The sequence below is a fragment of the Kogia breviceps genome, chromosome 2 (assembly GCF_026419965.1).
Source record: "Kogia breviceps isolate mKogBre1 chromosome 2, mKogBre1 haplotype 1, whole genome shotgun sequence".
NCBI lineage: Eukaryota > Metazoa > Chordata > Mammalia > Artiodactyla > Physeteridae > Kogia > Kogia breviceps.
Window position 1 is genome coordinate 174,276,105 of NC_081311.1, and position 18,271 is coordinate 174,294,375.

An 18,271-nucleotide genomic window follows, 5' to 3' on the forward strand; every position below is an offset into this window, starting at 1 on the left:
CTATTTTTTGAAAGAGTTTGAGAAGGATTGGTATTAATTTTTCTTTAAATGCTTGGTAGAAGCCACCTAGTCCTGGACTATTGTTTGTTGGGAGGTTTTTAATTACTGATTCAATCTCCTTACTAAAATTGGTCATTTCAGATTTTCTATTTCTTCCTAATCCAGTATTGGTCAGGTGTATGTTTCTAGGAACTTATCCATTTCTTCTAGGCTGTTTAATTTGTTGGCATATAACTGTTCATCATTTAAGTGTACTTTCAATCAAGCCCAACAGATTTTTTTTTCCTAATTGGACTAAAATTTAATCTTTAGTAATCAATATGGAAAAATTGAATAAATAAGGGACTTTTGCTCAACTAGCTGTTAAAGCTTATGTATGGCAGAAATAAATACTTGGGCATAGATAAAACTTGAGAGAGGGTAAAAGTGTACTAATTTCCTCATTTTCCAGAAAGGTTAAGGTCAAAGGGCTAACTAAACATTTACTCTGGAAATTTAATCAGGAAGAAAGTTAAATGTTAGAATTGTATAGTGGTAAATCCAAGATTAAAAAAATACCAAAGAGAAAGGTATAATTTACAATAAATACATAACCGATATACAATTGTATATGACTAATAACATAGTACTAATATTTAAAGACAAGTGAAGGACAAATCAAATTAAAATATTGGCAAAAATTTGATCACTTTGTAACAGATGATAGTAAGAATGGCCATTAAACACACAAAATTTAAATTAAAATCACAACAAGATACCATTCATACCCTCTAGAATGGCTATAATCAAAAAGTCTAACAACATCAAATACTGGAGAGGATGAATACTACGTGAAGTCTCATACATTTCTAGTGGCAGTGTAAAATGGTATAATCACTTTTGAAATATTTTGGCAGATTTTAACAAAGTTAAACATATACATTCACTATTCCCTAGCAATTCCACTCATACATTTTCCAAAGAGAAATGAAAACTATGTCCAACAAAATGTACAAGAAAGTTTAGAACAGCCTTATTTATAGTAGCCAACAAGTGTAGTTGTAGTATATTTATAGAGTATGACTCAGAAATAAAAACCAACAATCCATGCAATGACATGGATGAATCTCAAAAACAGTAGTTATGTAAAAGAAGACAGATGTTAAAAAATACATACTATAAGATTATATTTATATAAAATCCAAGAATAGATAAAAATGATCTGTAGTGAAAGTAGTTGCCTGGGGCTGGGGATGGGAGTGGGAATGGGTAAGAGAGGAACTGAATTGAAAGGAGCACAAGAGAACTTTCTGGAATGTTGGAAATGTGTTTAAAATTGTGAATGCTTAAACTGAAGACCTAAGGATTTTATTGTTAATTAATTAATTATTTGACATGTTATTCGTATCGCAATAAAAAATTCAAAAGGCAGCTACAAATTAAAAGAATTTTTCACATATTTCACATACATTATCTCATTCATTTAATTCATAGAACAAGATTTGGAACAACTATTTTTCCAGTTTTACAAATGAGATAACTCAAGTTCAGAAAAGTGAACAAATACTCCTAAAGTTTATACCTAATAAGAATTCACATCCAGATCTGCCTGATATTAAAGCACCTGTTCTTAGTTATGATGTCATTCTGTTTTCCAATATCTGGAAGAGGAAATCTACCAGTCTTTTTCACAGAACCTAGGCACTGCTCTGAATAATGATTGTTATAGTCATTAAACTAAACAATTCACTAAAAACTATTATATGAATTTAAAAACTCTTTATTTTGAGAAAATTGTAGATTCACATGCCATGTAAGAAATAATACAGAGAGATTGGTTCAAGATGGCGGAGTAGAAAGATGTGCTTTCACTCCCTCTTGGGAGAGCACCGGGGTCACGGCTAACTGCTGAACAGTCATCGACAGGAGGACACTGGAACTCACCAAAAAGGATACCCCACATCCAAAGACAAATGAGAAGCCACAGTGAGACAGTAGGAGGGGTGCAATCACAATAAAATCAAATCCCATAACTGCTGGGTGGGTGACTCACAAACTGGAGAACACTTATACCACAGAAGTCCACCCACTGGAGTGAAGGTTCTGAGCCCCACGTCAGGTTTCCCAACCTGGGATCCAGCAACAGGAGGAGGAATTCCCAGCGAATCAGACTTTGAAGTCTAGTGGGATTTGATTGAGGACTTTGACAGGACTGGGGGAAACAGAGACTCCACTCTTGGAGGGCACACACAAAGTACTGTGTGCATCTGAACCCAGGGGAAGGAGCAGTGACCCCATAGGAGACTGAATCAGACCTACCTGCTAGTGTAGGAGGGTCTCCTGTGGAGGCAGGGGGTGGCTGTGTCTCACCATGAGGATGAGGACACCGGCAGCAGAAGTTCCAGGAAGTACTCCTTGGTGTGAGCCCTCCAAAAGTCTGCCATTAGCCCCACCAAAGAGCCCAGGTAAGCTCCAGTGTTGGGTCACCTCAGGCCAAACAACCAACAGGGAAGGAACCCAGCCCCACCCATCAGCACTCAAATGGATTAAAGTTTTACTGAGCTCTGCCCACAAGAGCAACACCCAGCTCCACCCACCACTAGTCCCTCCCATCAGGAAACCTACACAAGCCTCTTAGATAGCCTCACCCACCAGAGTACAGACAGCAGAAGCAAGAAGAACTACAATCCTGCAGCCTGTGGATCAAAAACCACATTCACAGAAAGATAGACAAGATGAAAAGGCAGAGGGCTATGTACCAGGTGAAGGAACAAGATAAAGCCCCAGAAAAACAACTAAATGAAGTGGAGATAGGTAACCTTCAAGAAAAAGAATTCAGAAAAATGATAGTGAAGATGATCCAGGACCTCGGAAAAAGAATGGAGGCAAAGATCGAGAAGATGCAAGAAATGTTAAACAAAGACCTAGAAGAATTAAAGAACAAACAAACAGAGATGAACAATACAATACTGAAATGAAAACTATGCTAGAAGGAATCAATAGCAGAATAACTGAGGCAGAAGAATGAATAAGTGAACTGGAAGACAGAATGGTGGAATTCACTGCTGTGGAGCAGAATAAAGAAAAAAGAATGAAAAGAAATAAAGACAGCCTAAGAGACCTCTGGGACAACATTAAATGCAACAACATTCACGTTACAGGGGTCCCAGAAGGAGAAGAGAGAGAAAGGACCCAAGAAAATATTTGAAGAGATTATAGTCGAAAAATTCCCTAACATGGGAAAGGAAATAGCCACCCAAGTCCAGGAAGTGCAGTGAGTCCCATACATGATAAACCCAAGGAGAAACACACCAAGACACATAGTAATCAAACTGGCAAAAATTAAAGACAAAGAAAAATTATTGAAAGCAGCAAGGGAAAAATGACAACATACAAGGGAACTCCCATAAGGTTAACAGCTGATTTCTCAGCAGAAACTCTACAAGCCAGAAGGGAGTGGCATGATATAATTAAAATGAGGAAAAGGAAGAACCTACAACCAAGATTACTGTACCTGGCAAGGATCTCATTCAGATTCAATGGAGAAATTAAAAGCTTTACAGACAAGCAAAAGCTGAGATAAATGAGCACCACCAAACCGGCTCTACAAGAAATGCTAAAGGAACTTCTCTAAGTGGGAAACACAAGAGAAGAAAAGGACCTACATAAACAAACCCCAAACAATTAGGAAAATGGTAATAGGAACATAAATATTGATAATTACCTTAAACATGAATGGATTAAATGCTCCAACCAAAAGACACAGGCTCGCTGAATGGATACAAAAACAAGACCCATATATATGCTGTCTACAGGAGACCCACTTCAGACCTAGGGACACATACAGACTGAAAGTGAGGGGATGGAAAAAGACATTCCATGCAAATGGAAATCAAAAGAAAGCTTGAGTAGCGATACTTATAACAGATAAAATGACTTTAAAATAAAGAATGTTGAAAGAGGCAAGGAAGGACACTACATAATGATCAAGGGATCAATCCAAGAAAAAGATATAACAATTATAAATATATATGCACCCAACACAGGAGCACCTCAATACATAAGGCAACTGCTAACAGCTATAAGAGAGGAAATTGACAGTAGGGGACTTTAACCTCTCACTTACACCAGTGGACAGATCATCCAAGTGGAAAATTAATAGGGAGACCCAAGTGTTAAATGACACAACAGACCAGACAGATTTAATTGATATATATGGGAATTCCATCCAAAAACAGCAGATTACACTTTCTTCTCGTGTGCATGGAACATTCTCCAGGATAAATCACATCTTGTGTCACAAATCAAGCCTCAGTGAATTAAAAAAAATTAAAAGCATATCAAGCATCTTTTCTGATCACAACGTATGAGATTAGAAATCAATTACAGGGAGAAAAATAGTAAAGACACAAACACATGGAGGCTAAACAATATCTTACTAAATAACCAAGATCACTGAAGAAATCAAAGAGGAAGTAAAAAAATATCTAGAGACAAATGACAATGAAAACACGATGATCCAAAACCTATGGGATGCAGCAAAAGCAGTTCTAAGAGGGAAGTTTATAGCAATTCAATCTCACCTCAAGAAACAAGAAAAATCTCAAACAAACAATCTAACCTTACACCTAAAGGATCTAGAGAAAGAAGAACAAACAAAACCCAAAGTTAGTAGAAGGAAAGAAATCATAAAGATCAGAGCAGAAATAAATGAAACAGAAACAAAGAAAATGATAGCAAAGATCAATAAAACTAAAAGCTGGTTCTTTGAGGAGATAAATAAAATTAATAAACCATTAGCCAGACTCATCAAGAAAAAGGGAGAGGACTCAAATCAATAAAATTAAAAATGAAAAAGAAGTTACAACAGACACCGCAGAAATACAAAGCATCCTAAGAGACTACTACAGGCAACTCTATGCCAATATAATGGACAACCTGTAAGAAGTGGACAAATTCTTAGAGAGGTATAACCTTCCAAGACTGAACCAGGAAGAAATAGAAAATATGGACAGACCAATCACAAGTAATGAAATTGAAACTGTATTAAAAATCGTCCAACAAACAAAAGCCCAGGTCCACGTTGCTTCACAGGCGATGTCTATCAAACATTTAGAGAATAGCTAATACCCATCCTTCTCAAACTCTTCCAAAAAATTTCAGAGGAAGGAACACTCCCAAACTCATTCTTTGAGGCCGCCATCACCCTGATACCAAAACCAGACAAAGATACTACAAAAAAAGAAAATTACAGACCAATGTCACTGATGATTATAGATGCAAAATTCCTCAACAAAATACTATCAAACAGAATCCAACAACACATTAAAAGGATCATACACCATGATCAAGTGGGATTTATCCCAGGGATGCATGGATTCTTCAATATATGCAAATCAATCAATGTGGTACACCATACTAACAAATTGAAGAATTAAAACCATATGATCATCTCAATAAATGCAGAAAAAGCTTTTGACAAAATTCAACACCCATTTATGATAAAAACTCTCCAGAAAATGGGCATAGAGGGAACCTACTGCAACATAATAAAGGCCACATATGACAAACCCACAGCAAACATCATTCTCAGTGGTGAAAAACTGAAAGCATTTCCTCTAACATCAGGAAGAAGGCAAGGATGTCCACTCTATCCACTCTTATTCAACATAGTTTTGCAAGTCCTAGCCCCAGCAATCAGAGAAGAAAAGAAATTGTATTTCTAATACAAATTAGAAAAGAAGTAAAACTGTCACTGTTTGCAGATGACATGATACTATATATAGAGAATCCTAAAGATGCCACCAGAAAACTACTAGAGCTAATCCATGAATCTGGTAAAGTTGCAGGATACAAAATTAATGCACAGAAATCTCTTGCATTCCTATACACTAATGATGAAAAATCTGAAAGAGAAATTAAGGAAACACTCCCATTTACCATTGCAACAAAAAGAGTAAAATACCTAGGAATAAACCTACCTAAGGAGACAAAAGACCTGTATGCCGAAAACTATAAGACACTGATGAAAGAAATCAAAGATGATACAAACAGATGGAGAGGTATATACCATGTTCTTGGATTGGAAGAATCAATATTGTGAAAATGACTCCACTACCCAAAGCAATCTATAGATTCAATGCAATCCCTATCAAATTACCAATGGCATTTTTTACAATACTAGAATAAAAACTCTTAAAATTTGTATGGAGACACAAAAGACTCCGAATAGGCAAAGCAGTGTGGAGGGAGAAAAACGGAGCTGGAGGAAACAGACTCCCTGATTTCAGACTATACTACAAAGCTAAAGTAATCAAGACAATATGGTACTGGCACAAAAACAGAAATATAGATCAATGGAACAGGATAGAAAGCCCAGAGGTAAACCCACACACCTCTTGTCAACTAATCTATGACAAAGGAGGCAAGGATATACAATGGGGAAAAGACAGTCTCTTCAATAAGTGGTGCTGGGAAAAGTGGACAGCTACATGTAAAAGAATGAAATTAGAACACTCCCTAACGCCATACACAAAAATATACTCAAAATGGATTAGAGACCTAAATGTAAGACTGGACACTATAAAACTCTTAGAGGAAAACATAGGAAGAACACTCTTTGATATAAATCACAGCAAGATCTTTTTTGATTCATCTCCTAGAGTAATGGAAATAAAACAAAAATAAACAAATGGGACCTAATGAAACTTAAAAGCTTTTGCAAAGCAAAGGAAACTACAAACAAGACGAAAAGACCACCCTCAGAATGGGAGAAAATATTTGCAAACAAATCAACAGACAAAGGATTAGTCTCCAAAATATATAAACAGCGAATGCAGCTCGATATTAAAGAAACAAACAACCCAAATCAAAAATGGGCAGAAGATCTAAATAGACATTTCTCCAAAGAAGACATACAGAGGGCCAAGAAGCATATGAAAAGCTGCTCAACATATCACTAATTATTAGAGAAATGCAAATCAAAACTACAGTGAGGTATCACCTCACACCAGTTAGAATGGGCATCATCAGAAAATCTACAAACAAAAAATGCTGGAGAGGGTGTGGAGAAAAGGGAACGCTCTTGCACTGTTGGTGGGAATATAAATTGATACAGCTCTATGGAGAACAGTATGGAGGTTCCTTAAAAACTAAAAATAGAACTACCACGTGACCCAGCTATCCCACTACTGGGCATATACCTTGAGAAAACCATAATTCAAAAAGACACATGCACCCCAATGTTCATTGCAGCACTATTTACAATAGCCAGTTCATGGAGGCAACCTAAATGCCCATTGACAGATAAATGGATAAAGAAGATGTGGTACATATATATAATGGAATATTACTCAGCCATAAAAAGGAACAAAATTGGGTCATTTGTAGAGACATGGATGGATCTAGAGACTATCATACAGAGTGAAGTATGTCAGAAAGAGAAAAACAAATATTGTATATTAATGCATATATGTGGAACCTAGAAAAATGGTACAGATGAACCAGTTTGCAGGGCAGAAACTGAGAAACAGATGTAGAGAACAAACGTGTGGACATCAAGGGGGGAAAGTGGCAGGGGGTGGGGTGGTGGTGTGATGAACTGGGAGATTGGGATTGACATATATACACTAATATGTATAAAATGGATAACTAATAAGAACCTGCTGTATAAAAGAGTAAATAAAATTCAAAAATTTAAAAAGAAAAGAAGTAATACAGAGATATTGTATACCTTTCACACATTTTCTCCCAGTGGTAACGTCTGTCATAACTGCAGTGCAATATCCCAAGCAGGAAATTGACATTGATATAATCCACCTACTTTATGCAGATCTCACTGGGTTTACATATACTCATTTATTTGTGTATTTTGTTTTATGCAGTTTTATCATGTGTTGATGCACGTGACCACCACCGTAGCTAAGATATAGAACGGTTTCAGTACAGGAATCCCTCCTGTTACCCTTTTATGGCCACAGCCACTTTCCTCTCCTCTCTTGCCTCTCCTGCTGCCCTAAAAACTGGCAACCACTGATCTGTTCTCCATCTCTACAATCATTATATGACTCTTAAAAGAATTAACTGTGCTTTGTTTCTAATTATTAATTGGAGCTCTATAAATACCTACAATAAATTCATGTAGTTGAAATGAAAGAGAAAGAATGAATAATAGGTGTGAAGGATGACAGCTCTATGTGATCACGTTCCTAATGCTGTTGTCTTAACTGTTAATGAGCCATGCTGTAGATAGACACATTTTATTCTTTAAAAATTTTTTTTAATTAAAAATATTTTAAAAATTTTGTATTGTAGTTGATTTACAATGTTGTGTTAGTTTCAGGTGTAAAGCAGATTCTTTTCCCATATAGGTTAATACTGAATATTGAGTAGAGTTCCCTGTTATATATAGTAGGTCCTTGTTGATTATTTTATATATAATAATGTGTATATGTTAATCCCAACCTCCTAATTTATCCCTCCTCACCACTTTCCCCTTTGGTAACCATAAGTTTGTTTTCTATGTCTGTGAGTCTGTTTCTGTTTTATAAATACATTCATTTAGATACATTTTATTCTTTTTTTTTTTTTTTTTTTTTTTTTTTTGGCGATACGCGGGCCTCTCACTGTTGTGGCCTCTCCCGTTGTGGAGCACAGGCTCAGCGGCCATGGCTCACAGGCCTAGCCGCTCCACGGCATGTGGGACCCTCCCGGACCAGGGCACAAACCCGTGTCCCCTGCATCGGCAGGTGGACTGTCAACCACTGCGCCACCAGGGAAGCCCTAGATTTTATTCTTAAACTACTTTTGATTTGCTTCTCATATGAACAGGGTCATGGGGAATTTTATACAGCCAAATGTACAAAATGGCCTGGTCTTCGGATTTAGTTCTGGGTTAGGGGTCAGTTTGTGAAAGGATTATAAAACTTGAGAAGTATGGACACTTTTGTGGGTTTTATGGTATTTATGCTTGTATTTTATACATATTGCTTGTTTTTCTTTGAATTAAAAAAAGGACAAATTGGGGGAACACTTCCATAGCTGGTGATTTAATTAAAGGTGGGAGGTTCAATATATTTTTCCCAAAACTATCAGTTTATTATGGCAGATTCCTGTCTCTATTCTAACTGAATATTAGACAGTACATTCTAAATAATTAAAAACGTTTCATTTTCAAACTCCCTTTACAATATAAAAACTTTGGCCACTCTCAAGTGAATCATACTCTTGAGAGTGACAGCAGCATTTAAGAATGTAAAATAAAACATTAATAGGTATATGTGAACTCTTTTGAGGCCTGTGTGAAAACATGGATTAGAGAGTTAATAAAATGGATTTATTATTTGGCAATCAATTCTAGAGTATACGAGAAACCCTAAATTCCAAGCAAAATACTTTATATTAAGCCAGCTCATCCTTCTCATGGACTATGGAAAATAGAATGTCTCCTCCAAGGGAATTCATTCTCTTTAAACATATTCTTTTTTAAAATTTATGTCCTATTAGCTGATTACCAGCCTTGCTCTGTGGGTCAGCAGCTGTCTAGATCCCATTCCTCAGCAGAATTCAATAAACATATTCTTTTAATCCTTTCCCAGTTAGAGTCTAATTTGATATATGAATGTTATAGTAACTTTCTAAGAGGACTTTTAAATATTAAAGAAACTTCACTTTATGAAGGAAGTGTTTTTGCAAAATTATAAAATAATCATATTTGAACAATTCTCACTTACCTTTGTTTTTTACAACCACCTTGTGGCAAATCTTCATTTACTAGAATGAGGTAATGTTTTTACATATTGTGTTTTTTAAAATTAGGACAACAATTCTTTTTTGAAAAATTAACTTTTGAGATAATTGTAGATTCACATGCAGTTGTTAAAAAAAATGCGAAGAGAACTGTGTATCCTTTACCCAGGTTCCCCCAGGGTAACATCTTATAAAGCTAAGGCACAAAACACAGCCAGCACATTAACATTGATACAGTCAAGATACAGAACATTTCCATCCCCACAAGGATCCTTCCTGTTGCCCTTTTACAGCCACACCCACTTCCTTTCCCCTCCTCACTCCTCCTCGACCCCTGGCAACTGCTAATCTGTTCTCCATTTCTATAATTTAATATGTCTGCTCTTTTTGTTCTTTGTTTGCTAGAAGTTTATCAACTTTATTGACTTCTCAAAGAACCAGCTCTTTGTTTCATTGATAATCCATATTGTTTTGCTGTTTCAATTTCACTGATTTCTGTTTTTATCTCTATTGTGTCCTTCCTTTTATTTTCTTTGGTTTTATTTTATTATATTCTTGAGGTGGGAGATTATGTTGATTATATATGATTATATATGACTTTTCTTCTTTTGTAATATAGGTATTCAGTGCTATAAATTTCTCTCAGCATTGCTTTATCTGTGTCCTATACATTTTGATATGTTGTATTTTCATTTCCATTCAGTTCAATGCATTAAAAAAAATTTCCCTTAAGCCTTTCTTTTTGACCCAAGGATTATTTAAAAGTGTGTTTAGTTTCCAATGTTTGGAGATTTTCCTGGTATTTTTCTCTTACTGATTTCTAGTTTGATTCCACTGTGGGCTGAGATCATATTCTGTATGATTTCAGTTCTAAACTTGTTGAGATCTGTTTTATGGCCCAGGATATGGTCTACTTTGGTATCTATTCTGTGACCACTTGGAAAGAATGTGTATTCTGTATTGTTGAGTGAAGTGTTCTATAAATGTTTATTAGATCCTCTTGGTTGAGTTCTTCTGTATCTTTGTTGATCTGTCTAGTTCTATCAATTGAGAGAGGAGTATTGAAGTTTCCAGCTATAATTGTGGAATTGTCTGTTACTTCTGTCACTTCTATCAGTTTTTACTTCACATGTTTTTCTCTTTTTTGATGTATACGCATTTAGGATAGCTATGTCTTGGGGGAATGACCCTTTTATTATTATATATTGTCCCTCTTGGTCTCTGGTAGTTTGCTCAGAAGTCAACTATTTGGTATTAATATAACTGAGGAAATGGGGGCTTCTCTTTGTTACTGCTCAGTGGAGGTAGAAGTTGAGGTTCCCCAGCCAGCATCTGTTGCACTCAAGTTGGAGAGTTCCTTTTTACTGCTGGGTGGGGGTGTGAATTCTGCTCCCCACGTGGTCTTCACCGACATCACAGTGGGGTAGCCTCATTGTTGCTAGACTGACTCTCCACTAGGTCTTCTCTGACACCACCCCAGTGCAGGGGATGTAGGGACATCTCTTTACTGCCAGCTTGGGGTGAAAGTCTAGGCTCCCCATATAATCTCCACTGATACCAGGGATGGGGGGACTGTGAAGACTTGTTACAGACCACTGTGGGAAGAAGTACTGACCCTCTACTTTGCTCTGAAACCACTCTGGGGAGGGTGTAGGGACCCCTCCTTACAGCCTGGCAAGGATGGAAGTCTAGGCTCTACACTTGGCCTTGGTAGGTATGGGTTGGGGTAGGACTGCAGTTTTTCTGTGGTGTTTGGCTTGGGTTAAGCTATTATTGTCTGAAAGGTTTTAGTCTTGTCAGGCTGCCCCTTTCCTTTCTTTGCTATAGAGAGCAGGGTTTTCTTGAGGCCTTTTTTTTTTTTTTTTGGCCAGCACTTGTTGGTATTTCAGAGTTGCCCACTTTCTCCAACTCCAAGTTGGGAATATATGAGATAAAAAGAAAACCCAGAGAATTTACCACAGTATTGTTCTTCAGGATCTGAGGTCTCTAGCTGGTCTATATTTTGCTCTCCACTTTTCAGAGTCATCTTATATATAATGCCCAGAATTTTTAGTTGTACTCATTGGGAGAAATAGAGGGAAATGCATATACTCCATCAATGCCAGAAGTAGAAATTTCAGAATGCTTCTTTTTGTATACTACATCTAATTTATGGATTCATGGTTGTTTGAAAATGGAACATATGTGAATATTGTAATTATGAAGATTCACATGTACTGGCACTAACAATATCTATAAGGATAACTCTACATACTTTAAATAAAATATACATGATCAAATTATGGCTTCTTTTAGCCATCAAATATGTGACAGATTGAAATTTGACATTTAACTTCAAATTGTAAATGATCACTTGCCCAGGAAAAATTGCTAACATCTGATTTTCTAAATGTACCACTTTGTTTTGGATGCAGTTGTTGCTTTTGGAGTAATAGACAATGAATATGAAGACTGTTTTAAGTACACTGTGATTTTAATATCCCTCTATGGTAAAGAACATTTGTTTCTGTAACAAAGGCAGAAGAGAAAACAATATAAAGGAAACATTTTCTTACTCTCACTTGAAATGACTAAAAATCAATTTAACAGATCATCAATTAGCACACACTAATCAAACTTGCTCCTGGTTAAACTGGCCACATTTTTTCGAACAAAATTATCTTTAGAAGCCGTAATTTATTTGATGATTATGTGCCTGAAAAGGTTATCCCAGTAAAAAGGCTACATCTGCACAAAAGGAAACAAAAATGAATTTGTTCAGGTAAAAATGGTACAAGCGGTGATTTGAAATGTTCATGTTTAATATTTGAGGTCAGATTTCTCTGAATCAAATTTATAGTTCTGAAACTTGGTCACAGATTACCCAGTGTTTTCTGGGATTGAAGTAAAAGAAAGTAACTATTGAACTGAAAAAACAGCCAGAAAAAATTAAAATAAAATAAAAATAAAGGCAACCAATTTGAATGGTGCCTGAATGTTTCTAGATAATAGAGGGGGAAAAGTCAGTTTTTCCTCCTGGCCCACTCACTTGGCTCATCTCTTTCCATTTCGTTCTCCCTTTTTGATAAGTGAGATTTTTATGGCTCACTTTTAATGTTGCTGCTTTTAACTCAGAATCTGCATTGTGTTAGCCTGATAGCTAAATTATGGTGTGTATTCCAGTCCCCAAAATTAGTTTTATTTTCTCCTTTCACATTAAAATAAATATGGGCATTGAACTATGACTACTATCCAGAAATCTTTAAACTATATACCTGTTTACTGATCTACTCTTTGTACTACAAATACATTAGAAAATAATAAATAATAAATTCATAATTTTCAGGAATAAGGCAATTTTTTGATGCTAAAACTAGTTCTTATGATAGATATTCTTTCTGTATCCTTCATTTCAGTTTAACCTGCCAGTCTATAATTTTATGTCATTTAAAGTCATAATTATCAATAATTTCTAAGTGTAATTCCTATAGCTAGTAATGTAAACATCTTTCTATTTCTAATGTTCAGTCCATGATGTCTTATTGCACAACATTAAAAGATTTGTTTTCCCACCTTCCTTAAAGAACAATTCTAGAGGATAATTTTATTTGCAGCCTGATATTAAAGATTTGGGGATGGCAAAGGATTGTATTATTTAGAGGTTGTCAATTTAGGTAAATTGATAGGTTTTATTATCTTATTTGATTAAAGAATCTCTAAGTCCCTAACAGAAAATAGAAGTGCAAAGCTCTAGACCCTATTATTGTAACAAATCCACAGAAAACATAATTTTCAGTATTCTCGTTCTAGAAAATAGATGACCACCTGCAGAAAATTGTGATTGTTTAAAAAGATCTTGCTATTTGTGACATCACAGACCTTGAGGGTATTATGCTAAATGAAATAAGTCAGACGGAGAAAGATAAATACCTTTTGATTTTGCTCATATGTGGAAAATAAAAAGGAAAAAAGAACAAATCAAACCAAACAAAAACAAATACATGGATACAAAGAAGAGTAGTGGTTATCAAGGGGAAGTGGCAGGGGGAGGGCAAAATGGATAAAGGGGATCAACTGGAGACTTCCTTGGTGGTGCAGTGGTCAAGAATCCACCTGCCAATGCAGGGGACACGTGTTCAACCCCTGGCCCAGGAAGATCCCACATGCCATGAAGCAACTAAGCCCATGCACCACAACTACTGAGCCTGTGCTCTAGAGCCCATGAGCCACAACTACTGAGCCCGTGCATGCACAACTACTGAAGCCTGCACACCCCAGAGCCCGTGCACCACAACTACTGAGCCCGCATGCTGCAACTACTGAAGCCCACACACCCCAGCGCCTGTGTGCCACAAATACTGAGTCCATGTGCCTCAACTACTGAAGCCCATGCACCTAGATCCCATGCTCTGCAACAAGAGAAGCCACCACAATGAGAAGCCCGTGCACCACAACAAAGAGTGGCCCCCACTCACCACAACCAGAGAGAAAGCCCATGTGCAGCAACGAAGACCCAATGCAGCCAAAAAAAAAAGGGATCAACTGTATGGTGACAGATGAAAAGTAAATTTTTGGTGGTGAATGCATTGTAGGATATACAGAATTAGAAATATAATGTACACATAAAACTTATATAATGTTATAAACCAATATTATCTCAATAAAATTTTTTATAATACCTCAATAAAAATTTTTTTAAAGAAAGAAAAAATATATTTATAGATTTTTTGATACCTTTCTTTAAGAGGTAGAGATTAATTCCTCTTCTCTGGAATGAAAGTTGGTGACTTGCTTTTAACCAGTAGAATCTGATGAGACTGACTGTAAGTGATATCTGAGACTGGATCATAAAAGGCATTGAAGCTTTCTCCTTTCTTTCTCTCTAGAATCACTTACTCTGTAGGAAGCCAGTTGTCATGTTGTAGACACTCAAGCACTCAAATGGAGAGAACCATCAGCTACTGAGGAACTGAGGCCCCCTGACAATAGCCATGTGAGTGTGCCATCTTGGAAGTGGATCCTTCAGTCCTAGTCAAGTCTTTAGTTAACAGCATCTATGGCTAAAGTCTTGACTGAAACCTCATAAGAGACTCTAAGCTAGAAGCACCTAGCTAATCCTCTCCTAAACTGTGAGATAAGCAATGTTTGGTGTTTTATGCCACACAGTTTTGGGTTAATTTGTTACACAGCTATAGATGACAAATACAGATTTTTTCCTCCTTAAAATTCTGTCCCTCTGGAATCATGCTTGGTACCAAATGAATTGTATCATGTTAGATGGAAACATGACTTTGTTATTGACTTTTCTGGAAATTGTGTGGTTTAAAGAGCTGTATATGGGTGCCAAGTTGACAGATGTGGATTTTGGTGACTTTGTAACGTCAACTTAGCTATGTTAAACTGTATTTCCCAGAATTCCCTTCCCTTCATATTTTTGGCTAAGATGAGCCACAAGAAACATTTTTTCATGAGTGTTTGAGGGCAAAGGTGAAGCAGCAGCTATTTTGTTTTTTACACTCAGATAGTCAAAGCAGGCACTTCTGTATCTCATGGACATTGTTGCTTGTCTGCTGGCTGATCTCATGGGAGAGGGATAGCAGCCAGGCCTGCAATTATGTCATCTTTCCCTGGGTCCTCCTTTAACTTACCTGATTCCTTGGCCAAGTATATATTTAGGTCCATGATGAGAGTGCCGGCTTCTTCTGCTGGGCACCCCCATCATGAAGGTTGGAGGCACCAAGAATTCACATGGATTCCAGTGTGTCCTCATGGTTTCTAGCTCATGCTGATGGTTCCAGCTTGTTTTCACTCTCCTCTTTACACTCATCTTCTCTTTTTGACTACCTGACCTACAGATTTCTAGCTTCAGCATCAGACAAAAATATTAGCCTTCTGGAGATTGTTAAACCAGCTCCCACAACTGTATAGGTCAAATCCCTGTAACAAATACTTTATTTTATTTCTAGCTTTATTTCTATTTCTACCTCCTTTGTTTTGTTAATAGTTCTGCTCCTCTGAATGAACTTTGACTAATAGTGTAATCTTCATCATCAACTTGTACCTTCAAATATGTTTGTTCTCAAACCCATTAGAGTAACTACAAGAATCAGGGGTTCCTGGGAAACATGAAAATTACTGGTCTTTACCTCCAGAAAAAAATTCGGATTCACTGGGTGGGTGTGCAGCCTAAGAATCTACATTTTACATAGGCATCAGATTCAGGTGGTCTAAGCACCATACTTTGAACAAATACTTATGAATGTTTTATCATATTTAAAAGATATTTCCTTGAAATTGAAGTTTTCCAATAATAGAATTTCCTTTTAATGCTGGTAGTGTTAAAACCAAATCTAGGTGAATTCATCCAACAAACATTTATTATTCATGTGTTATATGTTAGAAACATGCTCCAGCGTGGGAAAATATATGAAGGTATCTAGTGAAAGATACCCAGTAGAAAGAACCATTGTGTTGGAGTCCTATAAAATGTTGTTATACATCTTTCTATTCCTATTAATAGTGATTTTTTCTGACAATGCTTTAAAAAGCCCTGTGGTTTTTCAGAGCAAGTTCAGGTATAAAGGAAGGTTCAGTTTAGTGAGACAGTGTGATTCTGCAGTTGCCTCTGCCTAGGTTTCAGCCAGGGAAGTTCTGTTATTTTACACACACACACACACACACACACACACACACACACACACACACACACGAGGTTTTCTCATGAGGTGTTTTATTTGAAGAAAATGTACTACATAAAAATAATTGAAAATGAAAATCTTTACTATAAAATATTAAGCATATTATTTTTCACATAAAGAGTATTTAACAAATATTGATTAAATGGATAACGGATATGTTGATGCATCTTACCATTATAGAGTCACAGTATTAATCCAAAAAGGAAAAATCATAGCTAACATCATATGCAATGATGAAGTGTTGAAAGTTTTCCCTCTAAGACCAGGAACAAGACAAGAGTGCCCACTCTCACCATTCCTATTCAACATAGTACTGGAAGTCCTAGCCAGAGCAATTAGTCAAGAAAAAGAAATAAAAGGCAACTAATTCAGAAAGGAAGAATTAAAATTGTCTCTTAATGGAAGATGCTATGATTGTGTATTTAGAAAACCCTAAAGATGCTATCAAAACCAATAAATGAGTTCAGTAAAGTTTCAGAATACAAAATCAACATACAAAAATCAGTTGTGTTTGTATACACTAACAGCAAACTTCTGAAGAAGAAATAAGGAAAACAGTTCCATTTACAGTAGAATAAAAGATAATGAATAAATTTAACCAAAATGGGTAAATATCTGTACACTGAAAATTCCAAGACATTGATGAAATAAACTGAAGAAAACAGAAATTAAGGGGAAGGTACCCCATGTCCATGGATCAGAAAAATTAATATTGTTAAAATGTCCATAGTACCAAAAGCCATCTAGAGATTCAGTGAAAGCCTTATAAAAATTACAATGGCATTTTTCACAGAAATAGAACAGATAATCTTAAAATTCATGTGAAATCACAAAAGTCTCTGAAGAGCCAAAGCAATGTGGAGAAAGAACAGCAAAGCTAGAAGCATCACAATTCCTGATTTCAAACTTTATTTCAAAACTATAGTAATCAAAACTGCACAGTTCTGGCATAAAAACACACATAGACCAATGGAAAAGAAGCAGGAGCCCAGAAATAAACTCACACATACATGGTCAACTAATCTTTCACAAGAGAGCCATGAATACCTACTCGAGAAAGGACAGTCTCTTCAATAAATGGTGTTAGGAAAACTGGGTAGTCACATACAAATGAATGAAATTGGACCCCTATTTTATACCACTCACAAAAATTAACTCAAGATGGATTAAAGACTTAAATGTAAGACTCAAAACTGTAACCCACCTGAAGAAAACAGGGAAAAATCTTCTTGACATTGGTCTTGGCAATGATTTTTTGGACATGACACCAAAAACACAAGGAACAAAAGCAAAAATAAACAATTGAGACTACCTCCATCTAAAAAGCTTCTGCACAGCAAAAGAGACAATCAGCAAAATTAGAAGGCAACCTATGGAATGGGGGAAAATATTTGCAAACCATCTATCTAATAAAGGGTTAATATCCAAAGTTTATAAGGAACTCATACAACTCAATAGCAAAAATTAACAATCCAATTAAAAAATGGGAAAAGGACTTGGATAGATATTTTTCCAAGGAAGACATACAGATGGTCAATAGGTACATCACTAATCATCAGGGAAGTGTAACTCAAAACCACAGTGAGCTATCACCTCACACTTGTTAGAATGGCTATCATCAAAAAGACGAGACAACAGGTGTTGGCGAGGATGTGAAGAAAAGGGAACTCTTGTGCCCTGTTGGTGGGAATGTAAATTGGTACAGCCACTCCGGAAAAAAATATGGGTTTTCTCAAAAAATTAAAAATAGAACTACCATATGATCCAGCAACCTCAGTTCTGGATAATATCCAAAGGAAATGAAATCACTATCTCAGAGTTTAGATATCTGTACCCTCTTGTTTATTGCAGCATTGTTTACAATTGCC

General features: G+C 36.2%; 1 protein-coding gene across 2 annotated transcripts in view; it reads left to right on the forward strand.

The window, feature by feature from the left end:
• Positions 1 to 18,271, forward strand: part of PTH2R (parathyroid hormone 2 receptor) — a 111,578-nt gene that overhangs the window by 24,062 nt on the left and 69,245 nt on the right. Inside the window, exon 2 of one of the 2 annotated variants that reach the window (XM_067027547.1) lies at positions 14,592 to 14,698. The exons of the other annotated variant lie outside the window; for it this stretch is intronic. The gene's annotated coding sequence lies outside the window, so the exon portion shown is untranslated. The remainder of the gene's footprint in view (positions 1 to 14,591; positions 14,699 to 18,271) is intronic. 2 annotated transcript variants of the gene reach the window in all.